At 36.4% G+C, this 15,676-nt stretch overlaps 1 non-coding gene across 1 annotated transcript; it reads right to left on the bottom strand.

Moving 5' to 3' along the window:
- Positions 1-11,564: 11,564 nt before the first annotated feature.
- LOC127115996 (small nucleolar RNA R71) lies at positions 11,565-11,671 on the bottom strand. Its single transcript, XR_007800988.1, has one exon. It is a non-coding gene; the product is annotated as a small nucleolar RNA R71 (small nucleolar RNA).
- Between the last annotated feature and the right edge of the window lie 4,005 nt (positions 11,672-15,676).

Genomic DNA, 15,676 nt, shown 5'->3' with positions numbered 1-15,676 from the left:
AATCATAAAGAATACCCTTCTTTGTCTTCTAAAAGATCCCACTATATCCTAGTCTCCTTAAAATCAAACAAACACTTTGAATAAAGTTTTGTGTGTTTAAAAGATGCTTCTACACAAGCAGATTTTACACAAATGAATTATAAACACTTAAAGAAAAACTGTGTAGAAAAATTGATAACTTTTCACAAAGAAATATACTTGTCAAATGTTGTAGCGCTTTTGCAATTCTTCTAAGCTCAAAGTCCTACTTATATAGCATAAGAAAAGAGACCGTTGGAGGGGAAAATGGGGATATCAAATAGAGAAACTGTCTACCGTTGGATAGGTGAAAGGAGTGATATTATGTATTGTCCTTTGCCCACAAATTCAGTGACAGGTGTGACGAATAATACTATCCTTGCCCACGATATTAGGTAGTGGAAATAATATTTGATTTGTACTATGTACTATTTGATCATGTATCCATTTGATCTTATATTCAAGTTCATTGGATTCTATGAAAGTTGATGAAGCATGAAACGAAGAAACATATAGTTGGATTCAGAAACTTCAGAATCTTCGGTTAGTACCTTGACAACGTCGTCAGTCTGGCTTGAGATCTTCAATATCTTCAGAATATTCATAGTCTTTAGAATCTAGAGTTAGAACCATGATAACCTCAACGTCTGCCTTGAGATCTTCAAAATCTTCACCTTAGTAACAAAGTTCAGAATCTTTACATTCTTCACAAGCTTGACGATCAGAGTCACATCCAAAAGAAGAAGTGGATAAAATGTTGCAGCAACAACCTAACATCTCTTCAGATGCTTCTCAGGAGTCAATCAATACATAAGCAAAAAGAGCATTGCAACAACAACTTGATATCTTTCAGAACTTCTCATGATTAACGCATAAGCGAAATTTGGGACATAATATTCAGAAACTGAGGACGTTGCACGTCATATGCTCAGAATCAAATCTGGTTATTAAAGCTACATAAAAACAAACCATTAGGGTATCAATATTGTTCTTATACAAATAGAATATTGTTATCATCAAAACTCAAGGTATACATGCATAGCTAAATCATGTTCTAACATGACCAACACCGATAACCAGAGTAACTCTCAGGAACACATGATCTTTCTAATTGAACTCAATTGTGTTCCTTCTCTTATCATGATAGCTCATATGATAACTCTGTGAAGCTTTAATCTTCTCTTGGATCATCTTGATATTATCAGTAGTCTACTGAACTATCTCAAGTCCAAGCACCACACTCTCATCATAACCATACTAACACAAAAGTGTCCTACACCTTCTACCATAAAATGTCTCACAAAGGTGTAATTCCAATGCTAGAATGGAAACTACTATTGTAGGTGAACTTAACCAACGACAAGTACCTGCCCATTTACCCCCCTGCTCCAAAACACACGCTCTCAGGAAATCCTCCAAAGACCGAATAGTTCTTTCTGTCTAATCATTTGTCTGTGGATAATAAGAAGAACTCAAGTTCAGCTTAGTTCCCAATGCCTCTTGCAAACTCTGCCAAAACCTCGACGTAAACCTCAGATCTCTATCCAACACAATGCTCGATGGGATACCATGCAAGCTAACAATCTTCTCAATATACAACTCAGCCAACTTCTGCAAAGGATAACTGATCTTAACCGGCATGGAATAAGCCAACTTATTTAGTCTGTTGTTGAAAAGTATATTTTTGGCAAATATTTTAATATCGTATCCACAGAGATTGGTTGTTATTACCGCCGTTCTATAATCCAAATTGTTATAAGTTTAAAATGTAACCAAGTTGTTTTGTTTGAAAAGTTATCTTTTGAGTAAAATGTCACTAAAACAATAAAATAGTTTTAATCAAATGTAAAAGGCTTGGCAAGATTGGAATTCACTATTCAAATTTCCTATGGTTCCTTATGACAACTATATAGACTTAAGATTATTGATGATATTCAAGTATCCTCTCAATATCATTTATCTCTAAATGATATTGTGATAATCACTATATTAATGGTTAAATGATTTCTCTACCTAACTATCAATATAGCACTCTTTAATGTTTGATACAAAAGAAGAGTAGTGTATAAATCTATTTCTACAACTCATTCACTACTTGAAAGTATATTTTAAGTCAAGATTTGAATAATCTTTCTCAACAACTACTCAAATCTAAATATTCAAAATAGGGCAAAAATATCATTCAATACATCAATAACCTTTTGTCATATACAAGAGTCAAATGGAATACATAAACAAATAGGAATAGCTACTACCTCCAATCTTGACAAAATGGGGTTTAGCTTCTCATCATCATTTTTGGACAGCAAAATGCAATAGCAAAATAAACTCTGTTTTTCGTCTACAATGTGTGAATGAATCTAATTTTTCCATTTTGTTTTCTTAAAGAGTTCAACCTTTCCTAAAATGTTCATTTTCATCTAAAACTGAAAAGCACTCTAAAAATGATACAAAACTGTCACACTAAAGTTGGGTTGAAAACATAACACTTGGCCCAAACAAAATGCTTGCTGGTTTCGCAAGGTTCGCGGCACCATCCCTGGTCGCGGCGCGAACTGAAGCAATTTCAGCTTCCTTTCCATGCAAGCTTCATTCAACAATTCTCCCAAGTGTTATTCTTCCAAATTATGCTTCCAAATTGCCATTGAAACTTCTTCCAAATTGTGCTTATGCACTCCAATGCTCTCTTGTCCAAAAACTCTACAAAACTAACAAATACGTGAAATATCTACTTAAAACATAATCACTTAAACTAAATTGCATTTATACAAAATTGTGAGGATAAAAGTGTGTAATTCAATCAAAAAATGGTAAAAGGGACCAATAAAATTATATGAAAAGTAGTACTAATTGGTCCCTAACAACTCTCCCCAACTTATCATTTTGTTTGTCCCTAAACAAAAGTTTTCACCAAAACAACCAAAGCAATGAAACAATAGATTGAAACAAGGATTAACCAAGGACATTCAAATGGTTCAAAAGTGTATGGCACTTTCTCAATCTACCTATCTCAATGCTAGACGAAACATGAATAAGAGCAATGGTTGGGTGCAAATATCATACCAAAGAATTCAAAGCAATACATGTCAAAATTGAATCAAACTTACACACACATCATAATAATGATGAATAAACATGAAGGTTTACTTTCACTCATCCAAACAATTAAATCAACAACAACTCGAATCATGCGGTCATCAAAGCAAATACTAAATCATGTGAAAAATGAGAATCAAGAGGTCTTTCAAAGGTTGTAATGTGGCTTGGGTTACAAGAAAGGATATGATTAAGAGAATTCAACAAAAATTCCTATCCTAAGGGAGCATTCCCATACATTCAACTCTACAACAATTTCCATTTCTTTGATCCCCCTCTTTCTTCTTTTCTTATTTTTCACATCCACACAACCATGAGCTTTTTCTTTGTTTTTTCTTTCTTTTCTTTTTCTTTGCTCTATAGTTTCAAGGGTGATTTCTTTTTCTTGTTTCTATTCACACTTTCACCCTTTTATAAAACATCACTTTTCCAAGTTTCTAATCAACCCTTTTAATTTACTCTCCCCAACTTTAGATTTCAAAACCAAATTTATTCAATAATGCTCCCTACTTAGACATAGGCGAAAGACAAAATTTGTAAACAAACTCAGTTTGAAGGTTCAATTGAAACGAAAGAAATTAGGATTCATTTATTCACAAAATTTTCAATTGACTTTACACTTATCAATCAAATGAATCCTAAAACAAGCTCAAAGGGGGTTAACTAAGGATCACTCCTCACAAGGTTAGTTGATTCAAAACTTTTTAGCCAAGTGGTTTTTCTTATAACAAACAATGCCTCTATCATTTTCACAATTTTCACAAAAATAGATTAATGCATGATTTAGCATGATAAGAATGAGTTGAAATAATGTTCGGTTTCCCGCATTTAATGTACAATGGAAAGCTACCTCACAATTGGTTAAGTCCTATTTTGATTCAAAAATGACATGTATCTCAATGAATTTATGATATGGAATTTGCAACACACCATCAAACTACTCATGTTAAGTCTAGAAAGCGATAAAGTGTACCTTGAAATACCAACACTAATTCTTATCATCACCACTCGAAGTGTCATACGCTTCCTTCTTTGCAAGCATTTCTTGGTGGCTTTAAGCTTAACTTAAGAATAAGAAAAATTAAACAAACAAATGTTGGTATACCAAATTCATTGTAACACACACTTAAATCTCACAAAAGATTCATGCAATTAACAAAACAAATTAACAAACCAAAGTTAATGGTGAAACTAGAGCCACCAAAAGTACAATCATAATTAAACAATAATAATAATAATAATAATAATAATAATAAAAACTCAAAATAAAAATCTCCTACAATTCAAACAAACTCCCCAATCTTCCTCATCATGGCCACCACCAACGGATCCAAAGACATCCTCCATCTCATCATCATGGGTCGCACCACCACCTCCTGCACCCCCCATAAAAGCTGGCCTGCCCTCAGGCCAATTAGCATAAGCAGCATACTCCGCCTGGGAAGGAAAAGTGAGGGTTTCGGGTGCAAGGAAGGTGTTCTGAAATTGCTGCTGCATAACATCAAAAATAAATGATTGACACCTCCTAGAGGCCTCAAAGCTCTCACAACAATAGGTAGCGAATGCCATCTGATCGAATGTTAGCGTACTGCGGGCTCGGGGTTTAGAGGAAGAAGTGCCAGCTCCTTCAGCTCTGTCCATCTAGCTCTGGCAAAACCTGTTCAGATAAGCATCATTAATAATACTGGTGATAGACAAGTGTACCTCATCCGAAATGGGAACATTTGCCCTTCGGAAAAGTCCCATAATCAGCCTCGGATATGTTAGAACACCAGCTTTCCCACCAAACTTCGTTCCGATAGTAGAAACTTTGCGCATTTCCCCCGCAATGATGGATGTCACATCTACTGATTTACCAATCATGATGTAGTACAATAGGCATCCTACATCCAATGGAATGGTGGTGCTGTGGCTCCTTGGTCGAATATTATTTAATAGAAACACCAAATAGGTTCTTGCTTCCAAGTTCAAACTCTCCCTCTTCCACGACTTCGGGAATCCCTGATCATTCAAATCATAAGTCCTTCCTTCAAGGCATAGATGAGCGCTCACGGTAGGAAGGTCCCAATCATTGGCCATTTCTTTGGCACGGTACTCGCACCGCCCATTCTCCGCCAAGATGAGAGGATTACCCAAATACGCGTGGATCGCGTCTCTACTGAAGGAAATGATCTTTCCCCTCACTCTTGTCTGATAGTGAAATGCCACTCCCTCCTCCAGCTGAAGAGCATTGGCGTAGAACTCACGCACAATGTCATAATTTATTTCTGGCTCCGATTCACAAATCTTGTTCCATTTTCTTCTTTCAAAATTCGACACCAACTTCCTATAAGTTCCACCCGGCGACAAGCGGATGAATCTTTCCGTTTGAATGGTTCGTTTGATCAATTTGTCGAATCTCTCTGCGTGCTCATCACTAGTGAATCGTCGCACAGATCGAGAAGGACCGGAACTCATAATTTTGGTACGTTTTGACATCTGCAACAAAAATCAGAAACAACCACACAAAAGCCATAAGGGAAGTTAACATTCAAAATCAGAAATCATGAAACTGAAATTTCCCAGTTCGCAGCGCGAACCCTGCGAACCAGGAAAACAATAGAAACCTCTAGGGTTTCTACTGCTCACATCTTTTCTCAATCATAACCACAATCCCTTACCCACCCCTAATTTGAATCCTCTATAGGCATGCAAGGGTAAATTCAGCAACCACATCATTTTCTAGCAAAACCCTATTTCACATAAATGAGGAACAAAAAGGAAAGGGAAGAGAGAGTACACATACCTTTGTTGAATTTGACTTGGTTCTTGTTAAAAAGTTGGGATTTTGGAAATGGAGAGGAATAGTTTTGATTTTGGAAGTGGGGTAGTGAAAGTGATGAAAAGAATTGTGAAATTGTGAATTTAGAAATGAAATGAAAATAACACAAAACAGAACTTAAAAGGTTCTGCCACGCTCAGTTCGTTGGGCGAACTTTGTTCGCGATGCCAACCTGAATTTTTCCATTCAGTTTGCAAGGCAAAGGCTGTTCGCAGGGAGAACTGAAGGAAATTTTTGTAAAAAATGTTGGCAGTGGACAAAACTCAATTTTCACATAAAAAGAAATACAACAGAATATCTTAACAACTGAATTGACAAAACTTGAAATGCAAACTTACAACGTTGGGTTGCCTCCCAACAAGCGCTTTGTTTAACATCGTTTTGAGCTTGACAGTTCAATGATCATCACGGTTTGGTTAGGGAAATGACACAGACATCCCGATTCACTTCGCCACTATGGTAGACATTTAGTCTTTGTCCATTTACAGTCCAACTCTCCTGTGACTTTGGATCCTCAACCAAGATGGCCCCATAGTTTCGCACCTCCTTTACAACAAACGGTCCTGACCACTTTGACTTTAGCTTACCAGGAAACAACTTCAATCTTGAGTTGAAAAGCAGTACCATTTATCCAACTTTAAACTCTTTATGACGGACCTTTCCATCATGGTACGTGATCAGTGCATTTTGATGCACGTTCTTCCATGTTTGTACTTAAGCATTTCTTCGATTTGCTTTGATTATTTTTATGTTTTAATGTGTTTTCATAATTTATTTTATTTTTGCACTTATTTAATTTTCAGCATTAGCAGCTTTCGTGAGAAAAATCATATATTGAGCTAGGAGTATCTGATTGAGACGTGATACCAGTCGATGGAAAGCTAAGAAAAAGATCTACAACTTTTGTTCAGAAGTAGAGAGCTGAATCAGACGGTAGAAGGGACATAAATTTCGTTGAAGCTGCTGCATTATTTTTATATTTTGTTTGGGTTAGTTGTATTGGGCCCGGATCGTACATTTGACCCGGTTGAGTTGTGAAACGGGTTTAGGTGTTTTTACCTAGGTTAGGAAGCCAAAAACATTGTCACGTTTTACTTTTCATGTACGATTTGTTTGAGAGCTAGCAAGATGACTATGGAGAACTAATCCCTTTTGAATCAACCTGTTGTAATTTAGAATCCGCTTTGAGGTTTTTATTAATTCCAATTTGTTTCCTTTGAATTCTTCTTATAATTCCAATTATTTGCTTAATCTAATTGTTGCTATAGGATAGAATCCTTAAATTCGATTGATGAATGATGATCCCGAATCAATTTCGTGTTAACATAGCTTTTATTTTATCACGAACGATCAAGTTGCATCTGCTTAATTCGCAATAGTTTTTAATCTGTTTTCTTAATTCGGAATTTGGGAATATTACTCGCATAATTTTCTTTACGCTTGTTAATGGTAATTGTAATCGAATAGGAGCAGACCCGTTAGGGATTTGGAATTTTATAAGAATCAATTATAAGTCGGAAGATGATGTAGTAGGTTGGTTCGTGTCAGCTTATTTTATAATCACCTTTAAAAATCACTTTTTCGAATCTAAACCAACCACCCCCCCCCCTTTTTTGTTCTATCGGTAGATTAATTAAACAAGAATCCTTGAGAACGATATTTGAGTCAATTTGTCGTTAAACTATATTTTTGAAAAACTACTCGTTTTGATCCGCGCGCGACAGCGGATCAAATTGGCGCCGTTGTTGGGGATTCTTGTTTCTTTTAATCGTTTTTAGAGTCATAGGTTTAGTGTCTAAGCGTATAGGTCCTAGTTTCCTCACAGTTTCGTCCAACTCGCGTTTTAGAGTCCAAATCGCAAAAAAGTCGGTTTTTGAGAAATTGTGTCTGTTTCGTAATCTGCTCCGGGTATCTGAAGGGAAATAATTCTCTAGTCATTTGTCCCATACTACAAAGTAGTTATGGGAGAAATTTTAAAAAATCCAAAATTCATCATTTTTCTATTTTTAAGCAATTATTTACTGTTTTCACCATCTCGAAAAAAATCGAAAAAAATCTCAAAATTATATTTTTAAGTCATTAGATTAATTTCGGTGTCAGTTTATTTTGTTGAATTATTTTTGATCGATTTCTTACTTTGTGTTTGTTTTTTTGACTTTTAGGACATTGTTGGAATTTTCACTATTGTTGTTGTTGCATTGTTGTTCCGTTAGTCCTGGCTACTAGGTCTAGCTGTTCTGAAATTGTTTCTTTTGATCCTGAAATAGAGAGAACTTTGTACACACAACGTAGAACAGTCCAGGCTACCAATAGTTCACCACCCACAATTGAGTCTGATTCTGAGTCTGACTATTTGCATAACTTGTTTTCTTCGGATTCTGAACTTGATTTTGCAATGGCTGATAATAGAACCTTAAGGCAGTTAGCTGCTCCTAATGTGAATTACAATGGTTTGTGCATTAAATATGATGTTGCTGCTGTTCCTTTTGAATTAAAATCGGGTTTAATACACTTGTTGCCAAAGTTTAGTGGTCTTGCAGGTGAAGATCCACACAATCATTTGAAAGAGTTCCAGGTGATGTGTTCTACACCATTGAAGCCTGAAGGGATCACCGAAGATCACATCAAACTTCGAGCTTTTCCTTTTTCATTGCAGGGTGCAACAAAGGATTGGATTTATTATCTCGAGCCAAACTCAATTGCAAGTTGGACAACCCTGAAAAAAGTGTTCTTGGAAAGATATTTTCCTGCCTCCAGAGTTGCCTCAATAAGAAAGGAGATTTGTGGTATTAGACAAGGCAATGAGTCGCTGACCGAGTATTGGGAGAGATTCAAGCACTTGGTATCTAGTTGCCCTCAACACCAGATCACTGAGCAACTCCTCATCCAATACTTTTATGAGGGATTGTTACTGATGGACAGGAACATTCTTGATGCTGCTAGTGGTGGAGCATTAGTCGATAAAACTCTAGCTGCTGCCAAAGCCCTTATTGAAAATATGTCTCTTAATTCTCAACAGTTCACCACTAGAGACAATTCTGTGCAAAGAAAAGGCGTGAGTCAAATTCAAGTTTCTTCCAACAAAGCTTTAGAGACCAGAATTGACAAACTCACTGCCTTAGTCAAACAACTGGCAGTAGCAAAACATCAAACAGCAACTTTGTGTGGCATTTGTACTTCTCCTGAGCACCTGACCGATACTTGTCCTATTCTGAGAGATGATAACATGAAATAATATCATATTTTTGGACTTGATTTAATTAAATTATATTATTATTTGATTCGGTTTATTTCATATTATTCGATATTACTTGGTATTTTCCTTCTATTTATTTCAGGTAACACTATTTGAAGCATACGTGAAAAAGAAAGAAAAGGAGGTGCAAAAAGAGGATAAAAAGCAATCCACTAAAGCCCAGCCCACAACTACAAGGAGAGGCGCTGTGATGCTGTGACGACCGCCACACAAGGTGTGACGAGCGTCACGCCCTCCTGCTAAGTGTTACGAGCACCACACAAGGTGTGATGAGCGTCACACCCCCATTCCTATATTTTTGGCTTTGACGCGTAACAGAAGCACATTCACCTATTTCTTCGCTTGACCTGTTGACGTGTGACGAAACCTACTGAAGGACTTTGGAAGAAACGGTCACTTGATGGATTGGTATAAATAGATCCAATGGTGGAACCCTGCAGCACTCTCAATTTTCCAGTTTTCGGCACCGTGCATTATTTATTTTTTCCTGTTTTTTAATTTTCCAGCACTCTACTTTCTTAGCAATTTTTATTTCCTTTTCTTTTCTAGTTAATTTCCAAAGCATTGAATTTATTTTCTTTCACACTAGTTTCTACACCGAAAACTATTGTGTAGTTTTTACTGGATCTAACCTTACGTTAGATCATAGTATTTTATTCCTTCGCCTTTATTTTACCATCTGATCGAAGATTGTGAAGAACAAATCCAACCGGTTTGTGGTGGACTGTTCAAGCATCGAAGCTAGGGAACAATCAAGATTTCTATTAATATTACACGTTCATTAATTTATTGTTTTAATTTATATATGCTCTGTACTGCTGTTTATCTATATTGTTTGTCTGATATGGCTGTATTTAAGCATAATTATTGTTTAGGCTTGTTTAGCATGTCTGGCTAAATAAACTTAGATATCGGTATGTAAAGTAAGCGGAATAAAGGAATCAAAACTAAGTTGGTTTAAATTTATTTAAAGATATAGTCACTCTTTTTATGGTCTCAATTTACATGGTTAATACCAAAGTTTTTGTACGAGAGTAAAGGACGTAAAGAAGTTAAAATCAATAGAACGACGGTTTGAGCTTTTAACTGGACAGTGTAAATTGGACATTAACTTTAAATCAGGGCGAAAGCAATTTTTAGAGTTAATTAAATTCTAATCATTTTCAAAAAGTATTTTTAAAGGTTAAATGTGAGGACGAGAGTTAAGCATTTAAGTTTAATCATATAATCTAAGTCAACAGAGCGAGAGTTTGAGACGAGGGTGTTTAAACGGTTAGTATTTTAATAAAAAGAGTTTCTATAGATTCTATTGTTTTCAAAAAATGATTTTAGTTTTAACTAAATAGTGAGAGCGTACGTTAAGGTAAAATCATAGTCTATTCAACAGAGCGAGAGTTTGAGAAAAGATTTTTAATCAATAGTGTCTAATGAAAGGACTTATTTTAAAACTAAGAAACCAACGAAGATTTGATTCCCTAATTACGACGAACTACATACCGATATCCGCGTTATTCGATATTTAATCTAGATCCAATTTTAGTTTTACTTTTTCCCCCCAATCATCAAAGTATCATCCGCCTTAGCTTTACGAAGTAACCCTAGAAAAACGGTATATCGATTCATTAAGTCCCTGTGGGATCGATATCTTTTATTACTACGCGATTAGACGGTGCACTTGCAGTTAATACCCCAATAGACTCATAAAGTCGCGATCAAGTTTTTGGCGCCGTTGTCGGGGACTTTTATTTAGTCGATATCGTAACTCTTCTGTTACGCTGTAGAGACTAAGGCAATTTTTATTTTTTTTTCTTGTTTTTTTTGTTGCTTTGTATGCCACACACTCACTCACAAGGCGAACCGTATTACTTACGAATGAACGACATTGAACGATATCTCCGAGTCTTACGACGAATTCGGGAGTATCGTGTTGCAAACAATCTTCCTCCAATCGAAATTCCTGATCTCAAAAATCTTCTTCCTTCGCCGATACCCGAGATGGCAGAACCAGCTCGTGCTCTTCGAGATTACGCCGCTCCATCGCAAGACAAGCCGCGTTCGGGTATTGCTCCACCCGCAATCGAAGCAAACAACTTCGAACTTAAACCTTCACTGTTACAGGCAGTGCAACAGAATCAATTCTCTGGAAATCCTACCGAGGATCCAAACCTTCATTTATCCGTATTTGTTCAATACGCTGATACTGTTAAAGCTAATGGTGTCACTTCAGAGGCAATTCGACTTCGTCTTTTTCCTTTCTCGTTAAGAGATAAAGCTAGAAGATGGCTTCAGTCTCTTCCTTCCAACTCAGTCACCACATGGAATGAGTTGAAGAAAGTCTTTCTTGCCCGATATTTTTCTCCAAGCAAAACAACTATGTTAAGAGCCCAGATAAATGGATTTAAACAGAAAGATAACGAGTCTCTTTTCGAAGCATGGGAAAGATACAAAGACATGATGAGACTTTGTCCACACCATGGTTTAGAGGACTGGTTAGTAATCCATACCTTCTATAATGGTCTCTTATTCAACACAAGATTAACAATAGACGTCGTCGCAGGTGGTGCGCTTATGGATAAACCTTACGCTGACGCTTATCAACTTATCAAAAGCATGGCCCAAAACCATTATCAATGGGGAAGCGACCGAACAATGGTAGAAAAACCTCAAACGAAATCTGGAATGTACGAGATAAGTAGCCTTGATCATGTTAATGCAAAAGTGGATGCTCTTGCCCAGAAAATTGAAAGTTTAAATGTATCACCTCCAGCCACCGTGGTTGCCGTGACTCAAAATTGCGAAGTCTGTGGAATCCAAGGTCACACGCCTACAGATTGTCAACTCTTAAAAGGAATCCAAGCAGAGCAGGTGAACTACGCTTAAGGAAACCCTTACTCGCATACCTATAACTCAAACTAGAAGAACCATCCTAATTTTTCATATAAGAGTAACAATGCTTTATATGCACCAGGACAAGCTCCCAGTCAACCCCCAGCTATACCTCCTGGATATCAAAAGCCGACCCCATCTACACCTAACAATAACGTTCCTAGGAAATCCAACTTGGAAATCATGATGGAGAACTTCATAGCTTCTCAACAACAAACCAATAAAGATTTCTTAAACCAGAATGTACACACTAACGAACAAATTAAACAACTAGCAAGTAAAGTAGATGCCCTGGCTACCCATAACAAAATGCTGGAAACACAAATCTCACAGGTAGCTTAACAACAAGCGCCTACTGCTGCCCCAACTGGTACATTTCCTGGACAGCCCCAACCTAACCCGAAAAGCCACGCTCATGCAATTATATTGAGAAGTGGAACCGAGGTAGAAGGACCATCTGATCAAGAATTGAAAACCAAAACTCTAAAAAGTCAACTGAGGAAGAAAATAAACCTAAGGAAAAGGAAGAGAGTAATAAGGAAACCGTAGAAAAGAAAGAACCTTATGTACCTCCACCGCCTTACAAACCACCTATCCCTTATCCTCAGAGGCTAATTAAAACCAAAGACGTGGGCCAATTTAAAAAATTTGTTGACCTACTGAAACAATTAAACGTCACCATTCCATTCACAGAAGCTATTACACAGATGCCTTCATATGCTAAGTGTAACACCTCAAAATTTGCCCTCCTCTTTTGGGACTAGCTTAGCATATTGCATTTCATTTTTTAGGACATTAGGCATCATATCTTTGCATATCATGTGGAAACAATGAGCAAGTCATCCTCCTAGGTCTTTCTCAGAAGATGGAGAGGCTAAGAGATGCAAGCCTAAGGGTCTCATGAATTGATCACTAATCATCTGAGGTTTGTGCTTCAATTAGGGTTTCTTGGTTCCTCAAGGAGATTGGGTATTATCTTGATTGCAAGGTTACATCATCATCATCATGGTTATGTCCTTGGCAAAGACTTCATAATTCATGCTCAGATTCCTTGGGATTAGGGTTTTGACCTCTGGTCAACCCTAATCAGTTGCATTATACCAATCAGAGATTTTCAAGGAGATGAGGTCTTCAATGAGATGGGGGTCATCATATGATTGTGTTAAGCTTGTGTAAGCTAGGGTTTCATTTTGGAGTTATTCCATCAAGAGATTGAGGTTCAAAATCATCTGTGCATGGCCAGGTCATCTATCAACTACAAAAGTCAACTGCAAGTCAACTATTGGATTTGGAGGTGGGAAGTGATTAGAAATACTTCATTCATGTTCAAACAAGTCTCATTTGACATTTCAAACATCAACATTGAAGAAAATAAAGTCAGGACAAAACTTTCCAAAAATAGTAAGTGACCTATAATTTGAATTTGCCAAAAATGGAAAGGTTTTCAACTCAAGATTACATCATCAAAAATGCTTCAAATGAAATTTTGTTGAACATGAAAGTTGTATATATTTCTCTCCCATTTCCAAAAAGTCTAAGATCATCAATTTCTCAAGTGTGGTTAAGGAGATATGATCAAAACTTGGCCAAGTGTACATGGAACTTCAAATGGGCATAACTTCTCAACCAAAACTCCAATTCAAGTGGTTCTTTTTGCTAAATTCTCCTTTTAACCTCTAGTTTCCAAAACATACATTGCATTACATCAATTATCATCACATAATCATTTGCCAATTCTTGCATTTTTGGAGGGAAAAATTGGAGTTTAAAATTTGTGCATCATTCGAACATGTGACCATCACCATTAGCTCCAAAACAGATTTTTAAGTGAAATTCAATCCAAATTCGTGCACTATTCACCATGCATTTTCATGCATAGGGTGAAAACTCATTTTTGCACTTACACTCCCTAATTCATCCATTTCATTAGCATGTGGCTTAAGATTAATTAAACATGATTAGGAGGAGCTATATGTACCATAACCCTAACTGTTTTGAGGACAACAACTCACAATTTTCAGATCTAGAAAAATTCATCAAACTTTTCTCTCAATTTTTCTCTCAAATTCTTCAAACAATTTGCATTTCCTTTGTTTAATTCATGATTCTGAAGCATCACTGATCAAGATTGAACATAGATCCAAGAGAATTCGTGCACATCGAAGCATCTTGAAGCTTGGAAGCATTAATGGTGAAATCCAATTCTGGTTGAATCAAGAACAATTGAGCCTCAACCTTTCATCCAATCACTTGTACAAGTATTCTAGAAGACACTTGGAGCATTGCAAGGCCTGAACCACACGATTTCACAAAGCTTCTCTTCAAGAGGTTCCAAATCGATCTCTCTTTTTCTCAAATTTATCATGCTAATATTGTAGATCTTGTTGTTGTGATCATTCTGAGCTTCGAATCATTAATTTCCATGCATTATTGTGTTAGATATGGTAGATTAAAGTTTCCATAATGAATTTTGTTTTGCTCGATTCACTTAATGTGTGATGTTATATGCTTAGCCATGCCTTGATCTTTGATCCATGATGTATGTGCGACACGATGATGTGCTTAATTTTAAGATCTGGAACATTTGTTCTTGATGTTCTTGATAGCTTCACTGTTCATGCTTGCATTTTGGAGAAGATGATCCAGAGTCTAAGGCCACGGTTTTAATCTCTTTTACCACGTGAGTGCGTTGCCTATAGTGTTTACTAGGGTTTAAACGTGATTGGTCATGAACACTTGCCATGCATGCTTTCTATTGGCTGTCCCTGCGCTGACTTTCGTTGACCAGGCCTGGCTTTAATGAAACGGTGCGTTGCACCTTGGCGCCAGCTTCCATATTCAAATTAAATAATAATAATTCAATTAATCCATTTAAATGTTACACATGTTATTTCATTTCATTTTCCTCACTTCCAAAATTCATATATAATTGAATAATGCTCCAAAAAATATGAGGTTTTTTGCATTGTGTCACATTTTTTGTCTACTATTTTATGATCATTTTTCCATAAATTGTGCATGGCTGGAAATTGTTTTTGTGCTAGAAACTTGAACATGTGTCCGTTTTGTACCTTGCCTTGCCATATCTTTTGTGAAATGCTGAGATTTTATCCAATGCTCATGAAATTTTACATGTTGAAACTAGACTCATGGCTTGAAATTTTGGTGTTGATTTGGCATTTTTATCATGTGTCATTTATGTTTTATGATCATGCTAAGTTAGGTGTGACAATTTGTGTCACACCTTGTGATGTTCAACTTGAATGATGTGTTTACCATGCCAAATGAATTCCAATTGTTCTGATTTTTTGTATGATGCATATTATGGATGTTGTGACTGCTCATGATTTTTGTTGGAAGTTTTGGGACCATTTCTGATTTAATTGAGATTTTTCATTCTGGATGGTCACATTTGAGCTTTTAAATTGCCTTGAACTTCATGTGATTGTGAAATGCTTGTGGTTTATCCAATGAATGTGAAATTTTGCACACTATTTTAGACATGTTTAATGGTGTTTTGGCTTTGGTTTGAGGTTTTTACCAATTACCATTTCTGTTTTGTGCCTATGCTAAGTTGGTGTGACAATTGGTGTCACACA

Source organism: Lathyrus oleraceus, chromosome 1 (assembly GCF_024323335.1).
Source record: "Lathyrus oleraceus cultivar Zhongwan6 chromosome 1, CAAS_Psat_ZW6_1.0, whole genome shotgun sequence".
NCBI lineage: Eukaryota > Viridiplantae > Streptophyta > Magnoliopsida > Fabales > Fabaceae > Lathyrus > Lathyrus oleraceus.
The sequence above is the reverse complement of the archived record's forward strand: the minus strand, read 5'-3'. Positions and strand labels throughout refer to the sequence as shown.